A 15,939-nucleotide genomic window follows, 5' to 3' on the forward strand; every position below is an offset into this window, starting at 1 on the left:
AATATTCTCATCAGCCCCTCTTATGCTTATGGAAAATGTAAGTGACCCTTGAACAACAAGGGTATTCAGGGCACCAACCCCCTACACAGTCAAAAATCTGCATATAACTTTGACTCCCCCAAAACTTAACTACTAATAACCTGCTGCTGAGCCTTCCCAATGACATAAATGGTCGATTAACACATTTCTCATCTAATGTGTTTAATATACTGAATTCTTATTAAAATATTAAAATACATTCTATATGTTTAACATACTGTTTATGTGTTTAATATAAAGTAAGCTACAGAGATGAGAAAATGTTTTTTCAAGTTGTCAGAAATCTCTAAAAAATTTTCCAGTATATTTATTGAAAAAAATCCACATCTAAGTAGACCCATCACATAATTCAAACCTGTGTTGCTCAAAGGTCAACTGTATAGAGTAGCTTTTTTTTTTGAAGGCAGATGCGATGTGTGTATTGTGGGTCCTGCTTGCCGAATCAGGGCCTGATTTTTTGCAGTTCTGAGACAAACCTGCCAGAGCGCATGCCTGCAGTGTCCTCTGCCAAGCTCTCCCCCAAGCCCTCTTGCCCTGGTTTCACGTCACCACTGCACACTCCAGATTACAGGGACAAGCGACAGGCAGTAGACCACTGAGCAAGGGTGCCAGTCGTTCCTGAGGACCATAGTCTGGGAGCATAGTGAACAGCAGAGGAGGTGTTTCTGTGAGCGATAGCAGCCTGCAGGGAGTTGAGAAGCGGCTGGAGGCACCTGAGTACAGAGCCTGGGCTGACCCTTGCCCTGCCACCCAAAGGGCATGGGCTGGAAAGATTCTGACAGTCCACTTGGAACCTTTCAAAAGCACCATTTAAACTCACCTTCTCAAAGAAAGACTGAAGAGACTAGAAAAAGTGCTTCTGGTCAAACATTTACCGAAGGTGAACCATGAGCCTCCTCCCTAAGACACACCTAAATAAGTTCACACCCAGATTCTTGTCCTCCCCTCTCGGGAAACCAACAGGGGCTTATGCGAGTTCCATCCAAAGAACAACTGGACTTCATCCTCACAAGAAACCTGCCGCAGTGCAATGTAAAAAAGTAATGAGTTAATGTTTCACTGAACCAAATGGGATACATGATAAAGTCAGAGCTTGGATTCATCTGATTCACCAGACAGGTCAGCTTCCCCCAAGCTGTAGTAAGCCCAAATCGCTGGGTAACTCCAGAAAGTTCTGCCATTATTAAAGAAGAGATGCAAAGACGTTTTCAGAAGGGTGGAAAGAGACACCGTTTTGTTCATCTCTCCCCTCCCTGAGGCGATAGTGATTTGAATCTCCGGTAATTGATTCCCTGTCCTGTCCTTTGATGATGGCTCAAGATGATGGCTTTAATCAGTGGTTCCCACATTAAGAACACAAACACAAAAGCAAAATGTGAGGATCCCATCCTAGACAATCAATCAGAATCTCTCTGGATGGGGTCTGAGTATTTGTATTTCTTAAAGCTCCCTGGGTGATTTCCATGCATTCTGAAAGCTAAGAACCACGAGATTAAATGAATCCAATTGCCCTGAAATAAACACTTCCTGGAGTACTGGGGCCGCAGCGGAAGGAACGCCAGAGGGAAGTGGAGGGCCTGAAAGGTCTTTGCTGCCTGCAGATAACAGCTGTTGCCTCCCTCCTTCCCAGCAGACACAGAACAGTGCTTGGCACTTGCTGCTCATGGACTGCAATGTTTCCATAAAACTTGCATCCCCTTTATTTTCTTCCAGGGTGTGGTTAGCTTGTATTTATCCAGTGTATACCTTCACTAGACAGCCTGGTGAATAGTGGCCAGATCACGGCCGCAGGTGACTAAGCTGGTCTACAAAGGGAGCCTTGTACTTCACTTTCCATTTTTCCACCCCTCCTGGTCATGCTGCAGTTGTCCTCAAAGGCAGGCGTGTGAAAGTCTGCTCCCAATTCAGGCTGATCCAATGAAAATGAGCCTCATCGCTCTGCATAGGTGTTTAAAATGAAAAATCACCACGTGCTCCTTGCCCAGAAAAGCCTGGGAAATTCAGGAATCTTGACTGTGTCCAGATTTGCCTTAGTTCGTTAGAAAAATCGGACTTTAAAATGAACCATAGTCCTTCCAAATCTGGACACATATTGAACTGATGATGTTCAACCTCAACTGCCAGTTCCAGGTGGATGGAAGCTTAGATAGTTCTTCCCCTCTCCTTCCTTTATAAAGTCAATAACTTTAATGACGACCAGTAGTCCTCATTGATGGAGGACTTTCGTAAGGGTTCCAGAGCTTCACAAACAATGTGACCTGCCTGGACACAATGCTTACCGCATGGGGAATACCCACAGCAGCCATGACTTCCTGCAAAATCGCTGTAGGAAGCTAGCAGTGCTAAGGGGCGGGCCGGAGGCAACTAGATGAACTTGGGTCTACCAGGGCCTGACCTGGGACTTGTTCTAAGGCAGCATCATTAGAAACTACATTTCTGATTGGGGAAAAAAATGTTTCATATTTATTTTTATTACTGTATTGGATTCTCATTGGGTAGAGGATCCCTCTCCCATGCTGACAAAGGTTCCTGGTACATAAGGCCCAAGGAGCCCAGGGCAAAACACACCGGCAGAAAGATTAAGTTCATCTCCCTTATTTGCATCCATAACCTGGGCAGAAAAGCCTACCAGGAAGAACATACTGTTTCCATAGCTGAGCATATAGAAATTCTGATTTATGTGCACTGACCTTCAATTTACCTGGACAATAGGGAAATTCATTACTCCTCCACCGTTATTTCATACTCCTCTATTAAGAGCTATTCGTTCTAAGCAAATCAGCTAGAATTCATGAGTTCATACAATATTCTGGACCCTGCCGTACAATCTGAGGCAGCTGTTGGTCTGGGGAAAATTCCTCCAGCTTCTGTCCAGCCATTCCCAGACAGACTGACACAAGACTCACTTTCAAGGACTTCCATGTCCTCCTAGGATGGTCTGTTGTTTTGAAGCTGAAGAGCTGCTATTAGCACAGCGATTTTGTCAAATTAAGTTTGAGCTAAATTATCTCAAATGTATAAAAGAATATCTCTTGCTGTATTATGGAAAAATTGCCTCCCACATTACAAGGCTTTGCAAAGCAGGTATTCATTTTGGGCCCAAGGACATCCGAATTGCCTTAGCTTCCCTGCCGCCTAGTGCTGCCACGCGCTCACAGTGTCAGATTCTTAGGACACCGCAAGTGAACACTGTTCTGAACATAAACTGGACTCTTTCCCCAGTAGGACCGCCGCACACATACCCAAGCCCGGCTAGAGGTATTGCGCTCTGAGAGTCAAGCCTTTTGCAGAGGAAATAACTTCCAATTACACAGGCAGGGAAGAAATGTGAATTCTAAACTGGGTCAACCTCCGCTCATGGCCTCCTCAGCGCTGCCCATGGGCGAGGAAGCGGTGGAAGCGGCCACGGCAGCCCCAGCCCCGGGGGAGATGCCTGACGACAGCCGTCCCACGAGGGAGGCCCTGCTCGCGACTGCCACCTGCAGGCCGAGGTGAAGGGGGGATCGCGCTGCAGGGAGGCCGCCAAGTGCCACGCTTGTGGCGAACGTGTGTCGGCATGTTGGTACAGTGGACAGCAAGCCCTGAAACCGAGTCCTGCCCCAGCTGCCCCGAGCCTGGGTCCTAAACACCGAACGGGCAGTCCGCTACAGGGTCCTTCTAATGAGGATTTGACAAGATAAAAGTAAACATTTTAAAAAACAGAAATTATTAGTTTTGGCCTCGTTTGTTCCACCCATTCTTGTTCTCCATTCTTTTATGTTTTTGAGGAATTACAAAGCACATCCCAGGCGTAATAACGTTTTATGCCCTCATGCCTCGGCACACACCTGAAGTCATCATTTTTCCTACGTAGTCACAGTGCCTAACTATATGACTAACACACCCAACAAAATTAATAGTAATTCCTTGTTTATCATCTGATGCTCAGTTTCAAATCAGATTTATCTCATTGTCTCAACATCTTTTTTTGTTGTTGTTTTATTTGTTCAAGCAGAAAGGCCCTTACAAAATAAAATGAGAATATGTGGTGTCCCACCCCAAAGGCTGGATGAATTGTAAAGGGCTTTGGTGCCTCTGCCACTCCCCTGCCACCTTCTTTAAGGCACAGGTGTCCTCCAGAGGACAGCACCCCCATTCCAGGTAGGCCTGGAGGCCTGTCAGGGCAAGTCCCTTCCTCCTGGGACCCGGAGCGCAAGCTCGGCCAGCAGGAACTGGGGTCCCGTGGGGGAGCCAAGCGCGCACATCCAGCTGCAGCCCCTGAAGTTGTCAGTCCCTTCCTGGCCGCCTTCAACTGCCCTGAACTCTGTGCTTCCCAAGACCTGTCTTTGCTTTTTCTCAGTTCCTGAAATTCTATCAACTATACAACCAATGGCCTTTCCCTTCAAGTTAACCAGAGCTGGCTTCTGACACAGTGTCTCCCGCACAGTTTCTCCCCTTGATCTATACATTTGCAATCTTATCCCAACCTGTGCACTCAACGGACACTACAGCGTGAACACACAAGGGTGAGCCCTGCCAGGGGCCATGGCTCCTGGCCTCTGTATTCAGAAAACTAGAAGGAAATTTTTCTTGACTTGAGAAAAGGTACTTTTTCAGGAGCTTGTTACATCCCTAAGGCACTTATCTTTGGGTGCTGAATAACTGACTGATTCTAACAACCCACTCAAGAAACAGGGTTGGTTCCTACAGAGCTGAGTAGAGAGAGAACCCTTTGTTTGCAGGGATGGCAATTTCCCCCAGGATTCAGAAGGTCCCACCTGTTCCGTGACACTGTGTTGAGACCCAGCGCGCTAGCTCCTAAGCCAACACCCTGGGCCTCACAGGCAGGTTCCTCAATTCCTCACCTACCCCCACTGTGCCCTCACGAAAGATTTTAGAACTCAAATGTTCTCTGTTCAGTTCTATATTGGATGAGTATTTCGCCTGAAAGTGTAAGATATTCGTGCAATAAAAATTAAAAGACACAAAAATCTGTGAGAGTGAAGGGATGTCCAAGAGAGTCCTCCCACATAAAAGACTGTCCAGATACCTTCTAGAAAATGCCATCATTTGCAGTGTGGTTAGCTGCACAGATTGCTGATTGTTTTGTTCATCAGATATAAATGGCTAGGCTATTTGATTAAGATTAATTTAAGACAGGCCGGGACCTAAGATGTTCTCTCATTATGGTCAAAACTTTTCAACTTTAATTTCTCCTTAATAAAACTTCTGATCTCAGGCCACAAAAAGAGATAACGGAAGAAATTGATTTGCTGCTGCACTGTGAACATTTTGCTGGCACTAGAGCAGCCATTCTCAAATTATGGTCCCTGGACCAGGAGCAGCAGTGAGGCATGTGTTAGAAATGTGCATTCTCGGGTCCCACCTAGACCCTGGGGGTTGGGGCCCATGGATCTGTGTTGTGACCACTCCCCACCCCAGGGGATTCTGATAAAGGCTGACGTCTGAGACCCACGAGATGCAGAGAGGTCTGCCAACGAGTGAGCCCCCTGCCTCCCTGTTCAGTTGGCCAACCTTTCAAGAGGCCTTCTGCATGCCAAGTACTCTCTTAGATGCTGAGGACGCAAAGATGACAGAAGACACAGGTTTCACCCTCCAGAAACATAGTGAACAGGGCGAGGGCAGCATGGAAGCAAATACGGCCATGCCACCTAGCACCTGTTAGATTCCTGGCTCCTCCACTTTGATGCCTGCTGACCTTGGGCAAGTTACTTAACCTCTTAGAGCTAAGAGGCCCCAGTTTCCCCATTTGGCCCTTCTATGGAGATCATAGTAGTCATTAAGTTATGGGGCAGTTGTGAGGTTTAAGTGCTGTGGATGAGGCACTAAGCCAGGGCCTGGCACACAGGCAGGATGAATCAAGGTCAGGTCCTGCTACTTCCAGGGTGCAGACAGAGAGCATGCAAGAGGGTGTGGGTCAGTCCCACCTGGCCCAGAAGAGCTCCCAGGGAGGCTGCATGTTTGAGGTTGGTCTGGGAAGATGAGTCGTTCTATGTAAAGGAAGCATGTGGGCCGGAATCAGGTGGCACCCTGTGCTTGATCAGGCATTCTGCAGCAGGCCCCGAGAGTGCCAGCAGATTATCTGGCTACCATCTTATTCTTGTCTACAGTCCTGCCCTGCTCCCCTTTGGAACCATTTTAAGGTCAGAATCACCTTCTGCAGCCCCTGGACTTTGTGAAGGTCTAATGCACCACACAGCAAATGCCTAAGCCGTCTCCCTTTCTGGCCTCCTCCCCGCCTTGAGAATGTAGCTGCAACGAGGACTCCACCGCATGCCAACCTCAGCACCTGCCTTTCAAGCCTCCTGCCAAGAGTTTTCCTCGGAGCCATTTCTCAGCGGCCTCTCCTGCTTCTCCGTCAGTTTGCAGAGACACAGGAATGGTGGCTGTCCCCTCGCAGAGAGTACCCTCCTCCCACGGAGAACCGTCACCCCGCCACCCCCGCTACCAGGACCCCGAAGTTGTCCTAGCCAAAGTCTACTCTTTTTCCAAAATGGTTATTTTCTCCTTTTATGATTAACTTAGAACCCCAGCCACAAGCCCCCGTGCTGCGTCGCCTCTGCGGGTCTGCGGCCCCTTCATCAGGAGCCTGGGCCTCCTCCTCCCCCTCCTCCCCCTCCTCGGCTCCTTTCATTTTGGTGGCCCACTGATTGGAAAAGAGTGGCCCCCTTTTCCCCTAACCCCACTATTGTCACTGCCAATCAGGGCAGTGTGAGGACACACAATGGCGTCCCTGTAGCCCGTGCCACGGGAGCCCTTTGTGCTTCTCCAGCCGGCCATGGGGGCAGTCAAGTCTCATTTGGAGACTTAAAACACAATGCCAGAAGCAAAACACTAGCAGAAAAGCAGAGAGAAAAGACAAGGAGAGAAAAAGAAAAAAAGCACACCGACACACACAAAGGAGAAGAGAAGAAAGAAAGAAAAAGAAAACACGGTAAAAAGGAGAAGGTGAAGATGAAGGAAAGGAAAGGCCGGCAGCAAGCAAACGCTGCAGAGGAGAAGAAAACCTGCTCTTGGGGAGTTAGCCGGGACCCGGGGACAGGCCCAAGCGGCTGCTGCCCTGCAGCCCCCCCAGAACACAAAACGGGGCTCCAGCTTAACAGCAATTAGTGGTCTGATCGTGCATGGAACACTGTGTGCCTTTAGAGGATTTTCCCAACTTTCCCTTTTTTTTTTTTTTGGTCTCCAAAATAAAGGGGGTGGGAGGCGGAAGGCAGGGGGCAGGGGAGGGAGGGCGCCTGCCGCCAAGGTCCCCCCAGCAGCCGGGGGTGGGGGGCGTTCTCTTTGACAGGTAAATTGGATTTTATTCTCTGAAGCTGGTAACCAATTACAGAGGGTATTTTTCTGTAAGAACATGACATATGGGTGCATTTTAGAGTCACTGTTTCATTTGTTTCAAGTACCTTTCCAGCAGCCTAGCCCTTTTTGCAGCCCTGAAGATGCCCCAGAGGCCCTGCCCTTTCACCCAGAGCCCAAGCCTTGCAGACTTTTTCTATCAGCCAAACTTTTATGTCCAGGAGGGCTTTCTCTGCTTGTAAAATTAATATCCCGGGTTAAACTTGTGGCCAACCTGTAAAAGCAGCCTGTCCTACTCACCGGAACCCCTCTCAGGCTGCTCTTGGGCTGGTGACACCACCTGCTCCATGTGCCCCCCTCTCTTCCTCTCACTGATCCCTAAAACAATTTTAAATGCTCCCTGCTTATGAGAGCTGGAGGTACAAGGAGAGCTCTCCGGGGCAAAGAAGCCACCTGAAGTTAGGCTGGTCTCCTGGATGTCCAAGTTCATTCTCTCCCTCCTCTCCCACCACACTGGCCAATTCCTGGACAGTGCAAAGGCTCACAAAGGCCCACTGGCCACCAAACAAGGATATGCATGTGTTGCTTTTAGAACTTTTCTTGGAACACTGTAGCCCAACACAGCCAATTCATAATTTGTATCCAATTCACTCTGCTACTTGTGGTTTTTATTTCCCTCCAAATACATTAACTATGCCTCCCTTCCCTCTGGCTGGGTAGGAGCAGACTCCTAATTTTTTTTTAATAAGCTATGGAGACATCCACTCCGTGCAGGGTTTATGTAAAATCGCTCCCATCTTAGAAACACAGCATCAGACTTGACCCAGGACTGCCTCGCTGTTGAGCCTCCTCTTTGCTGTTCTTCCATCAGTGATGTCAAGGCCAAGGAAACTGGGGGCTGTTCCCAGACCTTTCCAGGGATAGTGGGCGTCAGGGCAAGCCAGGAACGTGAAGACTGGAGTTCTCATCCACATTTGGCCAGGAAGTCAACAATGACAATGGGCAGGTCCCTCTAGACACAGCTGAGCCGTGTGGGGTTCAGGTATAAAGGGGGTCATTATGTCCACCTGAAGGCAATGCAATGAGATACCCTCACCAAAAGGAGGCGCCCTGGCGCACAGCCGCCCAGTCACGGGATATGCCCAGGCTTGCCACCCTGCCAGCACCAGTCAGGAGGGTTCCCAGAGGAGGCCGCTGGGCAACCCTTTCTTTCTCATTCCCTCCCTACTGCGCTGCAGGACTGTTCCCTGTGCCTGATGGCTGCCTTGTCACACTCTGGCCCCCTCACCTCCACCATCACCCCCAAAAACAGGGCACGGCCTGACTCAGTTAGGAAATGAAAAATGGAACCCTCAGATGATGGCCCTTGGAATGCAACAAATACCCAAGTTGGGAAATGCAAATCCGAGGGAGGGAGGCGTTACTGAAACAATGATGATTAAGCTTCCTCTGAAGGCTGTGTTCTAGGCCTGGGGTAGGGAGGGGGGTGATTTCCATTCCCCCAGATTCCACTCCTCACAGTGAGGGAAACTGCCTGCCTGGCATGGCAAACAGCAAGTGGGTCCTGACTGGGGTCTGGGCATGGGGCGTGTGATGCCAACGCTCCCTCCAGGCCCAGCCTGTGCTCTGGGAGCCCCAGTGGGAACCCAAAGCCTCCAGAATCGCCAAAGAAGAAGGCCCAACATGGTCTTGGTCAGACACAGGCCTGATCTGGCCTCAGCCCAGCTGAAAATCTCTTGTGGCTCCCTGGGGCCTTGAGAACACAGTCCAATTTCCAAGGCTTGACCCAGAAAGCCCCTGGCTAGGTGTCCTTTCTCTTTAAATTCATCTCCTGCCACCAGCCTGTGCATCTGCACAGAGTCCACACTTGGTGCAATGCTCAGCTGTTGCCATCTTGAAATTCTGAATAATTTTTTAACCATGGGGCCCTCCTTCTCATTTTACACAGGGCCCCAAAAGTGTGTAGCTGGTCCTGCCTCGCTCCTTCGTCCCCCATCACATTCCTCTGACACCAAATTTGTAACAGCTCTCTGCAGTTTTTTGCAGGTCCTTCTATTCTGAATGTCCTCCTACCCCGCTGTCTCTTTACCAGGCTTTTTGTCACTGTCAAAACTTTGCTTACATGCCCTCTTCTCTGAGACTTCCCTCATTCCTCTGTCCAAATAATTTATTTCCCCTTGCAAATGTCCATTTACCAGCTATCACAGCCTATGATTATTTATTTCCTGCCTCAATTTATAGATTATGAACTCCATGGACAGAAATTGTGTCTTACATGGTGGTACCAGGATTTTGAATGCTTATTTGAGTGACATTGAATCAAGTGCTATGCTTAAGAAATAAACATTTATTGACTGCATCAAGTTTTCACTACAGAGACCACATGGGTGCTGTGCGTGCAGATTTATTGTGACTCAGTGTCCTCACTGTAGCCTCACTTGGGTCCTTCAGGTCCACGGAGCAGGTCACCACCATCTGGGACCAGTGACGCATCCTGTTAAGTGGTGTCCCTTTGATACCTTCCCATAGAACTTTCTGCTGGGACAGGCGTGTCCTGGAGCTGTGCTGTCCAGTACAGGTGCCACATGTGCCACTGAGCGCTCAAAACACTGTAGCCAGTGCAACTGAGAAATTCAATGTTTCATTTTAATTAATTTAAATGTTAATAGCCACATGTGGCTATAAGCCCCCACGCTGGACAGCATAGCCGTCCATGCTACCGCTGAGCCTTGTGAGGGACCAGGGGGCAAGTCTGCTCACAAACCTTGTTCTTCACAGAGACTTCGGTGCAAATCACAAACCTCTGGGCACCTCCTGAGGAGAAAGGTTTTCAGCTTAAGAGAAAAAAGTCTTTCTACACACATTCTGCTGATGACCACAGTTTGGGGCTCCCTGGTGTAGCATATGTGGTCACACCTGTGAGATGAGAGGGGAAAAGCCTTCCACACCTGGGAGGGAAATACTCATTCCAGTCAAGGGTTCCCAGTTCCAGTCCAGGACAATAAGCCTGCCCAATCTATGCTGCTTTCCTGCACTAGGGCTCCGACCCACACCCACTGCAGTTCTCCACAGGGCTTGCAGGGCTGCAGCTCTGGGCGGGACACCGGCGCAGGTCAGCTGGGTGCTGGGTTGTTAGAGACTTTGAAGGAAGTGGAGAGAGAGAGGACTCCATTCTGAAGGTGCATTGTTTTGGTCAGTGAGGACTTCTGAAATTGATACATGTAACAAGAGAGTACCTAGGGACAATTTCAAAGATGACAGCAACTGGGTGAGTAGAAATCACAACCAATCTCAACAGGCGAGAATCAGGGCAGTTCAAGCAAATCCCAAAAGAGTGAGTCCCGTGGCGCCTTTGTGTTCAAAATGATCCACAAACTTGCAGAAGAGAGAAAACCCCTCTAGGATTTGAATTATAATTCTGAATTATCATCACCAAAAGGTAGATTACTTTTCAGGCCTCCAAGTAAAATGTGTGTCTTTCCCTCACTTTCACTGCCACCACCCCCACTCTCTGGGCCCCCAGGCTCCCGAGGGCACTAACTGTTTACACAGGCCCTGGAGCAGGCAATGCGAGGAGACCAGCTATGCCTCAGACCAGGAAGCAGGATGAGAACCAGGGATGTGACGGCTGAAACTGGGTGGGGGGGGGGTTCTCTTAAAGTTCTGCTGAGTGCATTTAAAAATAGGCACACAGATTCTTCCTTGAGATATAAAAATTCAACTTGAAGGGTTCTTCCTCATCTTCTCTGAGAACAATTGTTCAGCTGACTCTAAGGTTACAGAGGACTCAAAATGGCTGTTGAGCAAAAATATCCTTTACCAGTCAATCCTTGGCTCTAGTGCTACATTCAAGGGGCTTGTATACAAAAACCGTAACCCAGGCCTCTGACACCAGAGGCAGCACTATTTGTCTGATGTGACAAGGAGCAAAGTTTAGAGAGCAAGCAATACAAGAAAGGATATAAATCCATACTAGGTTACGAATTGCAAACTCCCTGCGTGGTCAGTTGGGAAGGCAGAGGTCTCTGTGGGCTGCTGTCAAGAGGCAGAGTCACCGAGATGACGGGCAGAGCCCTTCCCAAGGGTGGCAAGTTGCAGCCACCACACTGGCCTGAGGAGGCTCCTGTAGCTCAGAGCCCAGCAGCAGGGCAGGGAAGCAGGCCCAGGCGGGGCTGCACCAGGGAAGCTACGGACCTCTGAGGTTCAAGGACACACAGTCACTGCAACCTGTGTCCCCACACCCGACCATGGGGCTCTGAGCTAAACCACACCATTCCCTTCCTGCATCCATACCCGGGCAGTCCTCCCCTGCTGGCCATGGTTCCTGTCAGTGACCCCATCCAGGGTTGGGGTACCATGGACACAGAATAGGATAATGATCAAGATTTCAGAGCCTGCCACCAAAGGGACAGGGATTCCCAACTCTCCTATTTACCACAAGCTGTGTGACTTTCAGCAAGTGACTCAGCCTCGCTGAGCCCTTCACATCTGTCTGTCAAACGCAGATGGTAATGGCTCCCTTGCAGGATTATTATGAAGATGAAATAAGATTAAATAACAGATGTACAGTGTTCAGCAAATTACTTGGTACTTATTAAGCCTATAATAAATGGTAGTGATTACCACTGGCAGTATCTTTCCTAGAGAAGAGGTGGGAAGCCTGGTTAAGAACCACTGTCCCTTCTCCACTCTTTTCTTTTCTAATCTGTGGGCTCGTTGGCCGCTAACTATTTTCATTTTGACAATGCCATTTGCAGTACCATTTTCCTGCAGTGCTTTTCAAACAGCAGAAATTTGAATGATCTCCTATTTTCATAGCAATTTGGCTTAAATTTTTTGTCTTTCTGAGACTGGCAGAACAGGTTAAACTTAAGGAAAACTGTGCTGTCTCATGCAGAATTCAATTTAGCATCTGGATTGAACTGATCACAATAAATCTGAAATAAGAAGCACCTAGGAAACCACGTGCTGTCCAGAAGCAGCCGAGTCAGCCCTGAGTGGACAGTTTTACAGAGCACCTACGCTGCTGCACAGAGATGGCCGCCTGTCTGTGTGCACTCATTTTTATAGTAATAAAATTGTCATCAATAAGTATTCCTTAAATAACCAAAGAGATAAAGGTAAGCACTTGGATCTAGAAGTATGTAGAAACTTATTTTTAAATGTGTGCAATTTGCCAGGTATATAACAGATCAAAGAAAGCATATTCAGATTATACAAAGATCACCTAAAATCCCATTAGTGACCATACCAGATAATGGGCAATTTATAGGAAAGAGAACTTAAATGGCTGATAAACACATGAAAGGTATGATGGACTCTTATGCAGTAGTTAAAAAGAATGCATTAACACAGAGTCACCATATGATCCAGCAGTTCCACTTCTGGGTATATGCCCAAAAGAACTGAACACGGGAACTCAAACAAATCTTTGCACACCCAAAGGTTGAAGCGACCCAAGTACCTGTCATAGATAAACAAAAGGTGGGACGCACCTATGATGGACTGCTACTCAGCCTTAAAAAGGATGGAAAGTCTACCACACACCACAACATGGGTGAACCTTGAGGACACCATGCTAAGTGCAATAAGCCAGTGACATGAGGACTGATACTCTATGATTGCTTGTATGAGTGGAATCAGCTTCATAGGGACAGAAAGTAGAATAGTGATCGTCAGGGGCTGGGGGGACTGAGGAATGAGGAGCTGGTGCCTCATGGGTGCAGAGTTAAGCTGGGAAAGATGAAAAGGTTCTGGACATGGATGATGGTGATGGTTGCTCCACATTCTCAATGTGATTCATGTCACTGAACTGTGCACCTAAAAATGTTGAAAATGGTCAATTTTATGTTATGGCCATCTAACAACAATAAAAAAAAAAGTATATTCAAACTTGGGTTCCGAGATAACTTTCTTTTTTTATCTTTAATTATGCTTAAGGAATATCCTTCCTTCTCCTCTCATCATTGAACTTCTTCAGTGTGCCTTTACTGTGAAAAATACAAGGGAAATTTTAAAAAGAGTGAGACACACAAAGTACAAAGTCCACGTGAAATCATTATGTGAAAACGCTTGATTGCAAGATTGAGATGTACAATATTTTCCCATGTATGTTAAGGAAAAGAAACACATCATATGTGTAAAAGCATAGAGAAATATCTCCAAGAAATACTCCAAATGGGTCACAAAAGTTGCTTCTGAGAAGGAGAATCCGGGGTACGTGGAACTTCTGATTTATCTTTATTGTTGAATAGTTTAAAAATAGATCCCCAACTCTCCAATCAATACCAGGGGAGGAAGGCTGGGGTTTCCTGCCCAGTGGGTTTGGCAAACTCGGCCTATAACTGCCATATCTGTGTGTCGTCTTGGTATCATTATAGCATAACGGTAACATCCTACAAGGTGAAAACAGGCTAATACATTCCCAGGGTATAAGGAGACCATTCAGATTGCAAATATTGTGAACTGTTGTCTATAAAAATAAAAGCATATCTGTGAAATCATAAGCTCCAGTTTTTGATATGGAAAATATGCCCACCTCAGCTCTTCTTGGGAGGTCACAGCTCAGCCTTGAGCCAGGAATATACGCATCTAAATAAACCACATTTTACAGGTGTGATGTAGGCAAACTATTTGACTTCTCCAAGCATCAGTTTCCCCCTCGGTAATTGGGTATAACATTTGTTGGAGGAGGGGGTCATGAGGATTATAAAGCATCTGGCATATACCAAACACCCAATAAACACCATGAATATAAAATAATGATGGCTCATTTCTTTAAAAGGATATGTGGAGTTAGGTCTTTCAAAAACCAGAACTAAAGTATTTCTCTCCCTTGCCCTACACTTGGCATTTGGAATGCATTCAGCAAACAGGCCCCTGGGCCTTCCCCACGGATGCATGGTGCTTAAACCTCTGTGGGCATCCAGATGATCTGAGGAGCTTGTCAAACTCCCAGACTCCCGGAGTCCATCCCCAACACCTGTGACTCAGCTGGGTTGGAGTATGGCTCAGGATCTGAATTTTAACCCCAGAGTGCACTTAGGAAATCCTGTTCCAGGAGTAATATTTGCAAAAGGTGAGGCAGAGTTCAAAGGAAACGACAAGTCAGAGATCAGAACGACAGTCAAAAGAGTCACCTCCCCTGCAAATGGGGCTTTTCCCTCCCTGTTCTCCCTCCCTTCTCTACAAGAAAATGACTACTTCTTCTCTTCTCCCTCCTCCAGAGTCTTGGGAGTTGCAGTTTCTAGAAAGGAATCACTTGCTATTTCTTGCCAAAGTCTCAATAAAACTGTTTTTAAAAAATAAGGGAGGGGAGGGACAGAGGGGAAGGAAGGAAAAAAGAAAAGACTTCTTCTTGGCGACAGGGTGGAAGGATATACCAGGGAGCAAAGGACTGGAAAGCTTTTGCCATTTAAATCAAGAAACTAAAAAAACGTTGCATGTCCCACCTGATGGGCAGACAGACTTTTTCCATTCTCTGGGACAAAATGCAAAGAGTTTTCCAATTGGGGGAACTACTGGAAATGAGAGAGAGAGCCGGCAGGAGCGAAGGGGGATGGGGTAGAGAGGGAAGCAAACCGACCACCACCAGCCCCAACAACGGAAACTGGGGTGTGAGGGTCCCTTTTTCAGTAACTTCTAAACAAAAAATAAACAAATAAAAATAAAACTCACCTAATGCTTTTTTGGGTTTCCTGCAGCTCTACAAACACCAACTAATGAATTCGTCTGCCCAGGACAGCCCCGCCAGAGAGAGGTAAACAGTTACCGGCTCTTCTGCATATCTGCTAAGTAAACCCACGATGGGCTGGAAGGTAAGCAGCTTGTGGCGCGAGAGGCGGCGTAAAGATCATTAATTGTATCACGTCTGTAGCTGATAAAGCAGGTCTAGTGGGTGGCTATTTTACAGGGCTTTGAGTAGAAGTTGAAAATTAACATAGCTGTTTTTCCAAGAGATTTGAGATTCCAGGATCCAACCTTATTAACACTAAGGATTCCAATGAAGGGGCGGGGAGGAGAGGAAGCCAGGGAGCCGGGGCAGGCAGGGAGCAGGCAGAGGTGCCTGCTAACTCAGCGGCCAATGCAGCCATAACCTGGATTTTTAACTCAACAGACAATGAAGACACCGGCGCCAAATACGATGCTTGCGAATGACAGTCAAGAGAATCACGTGTCTCCCTTTATATCCAGACACCAGCCCACTCTGACCTCTCCTCCATCACTCCTACGCTCCCCTCATCCAATGTGCCAGATTATCTCATTAAACTTTTCACGATAGAAAATGTCAAGGATAAACATGGATCCCCCACCCCCAGGTACATGTCATTCAGCCTCAACAATCAGTTCACGGGGAATCTTGTTTCACCTCAACCAGCAGCTAGCTCTCAGACTTCAGTGTGCATCAGAGTCACCTGGGGGTTTGTTAAAACACGGATTGCTGGACCCTCCCCTCAGAATTCCTGATGGCACAGGTCTGAGCTGGGACCTGAGAATTTGCTTTTTCATGTTCCCAGGTCATACCAGTGCTGCAGGTCAAGCAGCCACGTTGTGAGAACCATTGGTCTTTCCACCCAACTCACATTTGCCTTCCAGTATTATTAT

General features: G+C 47.6%; 1 long non-coding RNA gene across 2 annotated transcripts in view; it reads right to left on the reverse strand.

The window, feature by feature from the left end:
* The window catches only part of LOC140844971 (uncharacterized), a 107,919-nt gene extending 92,534 nt beyond the window's left edge, over positions 1–15,385 (reverse strand). For both annotated transcript variants that reach the window (XR_012123566.1, XR_012123565.1), the window contains exon 1: positions 15,013–15,385. This is a non-coding gene — a long non-coding RNA (uncharacterized lncRNA). The remainder of the gene's footprint in view (positions 1–15,012) is intronic.
* Positions 15,386–15,939: the final 554 nt, after the last annotated feature.

This window comes from Manis javanica, chromosome 12, assembly GCF_040802235.1.
Source record: "Manis javanica isolate MJ-LG chromosome 12, MJ_LKY, whole genome shotgun sequence".
Lineage (NCBI taxonomy): Eukaryota > Metazoa > Chordata > Mammalia > Pholidota > Manidae > Manis > Manis javanica.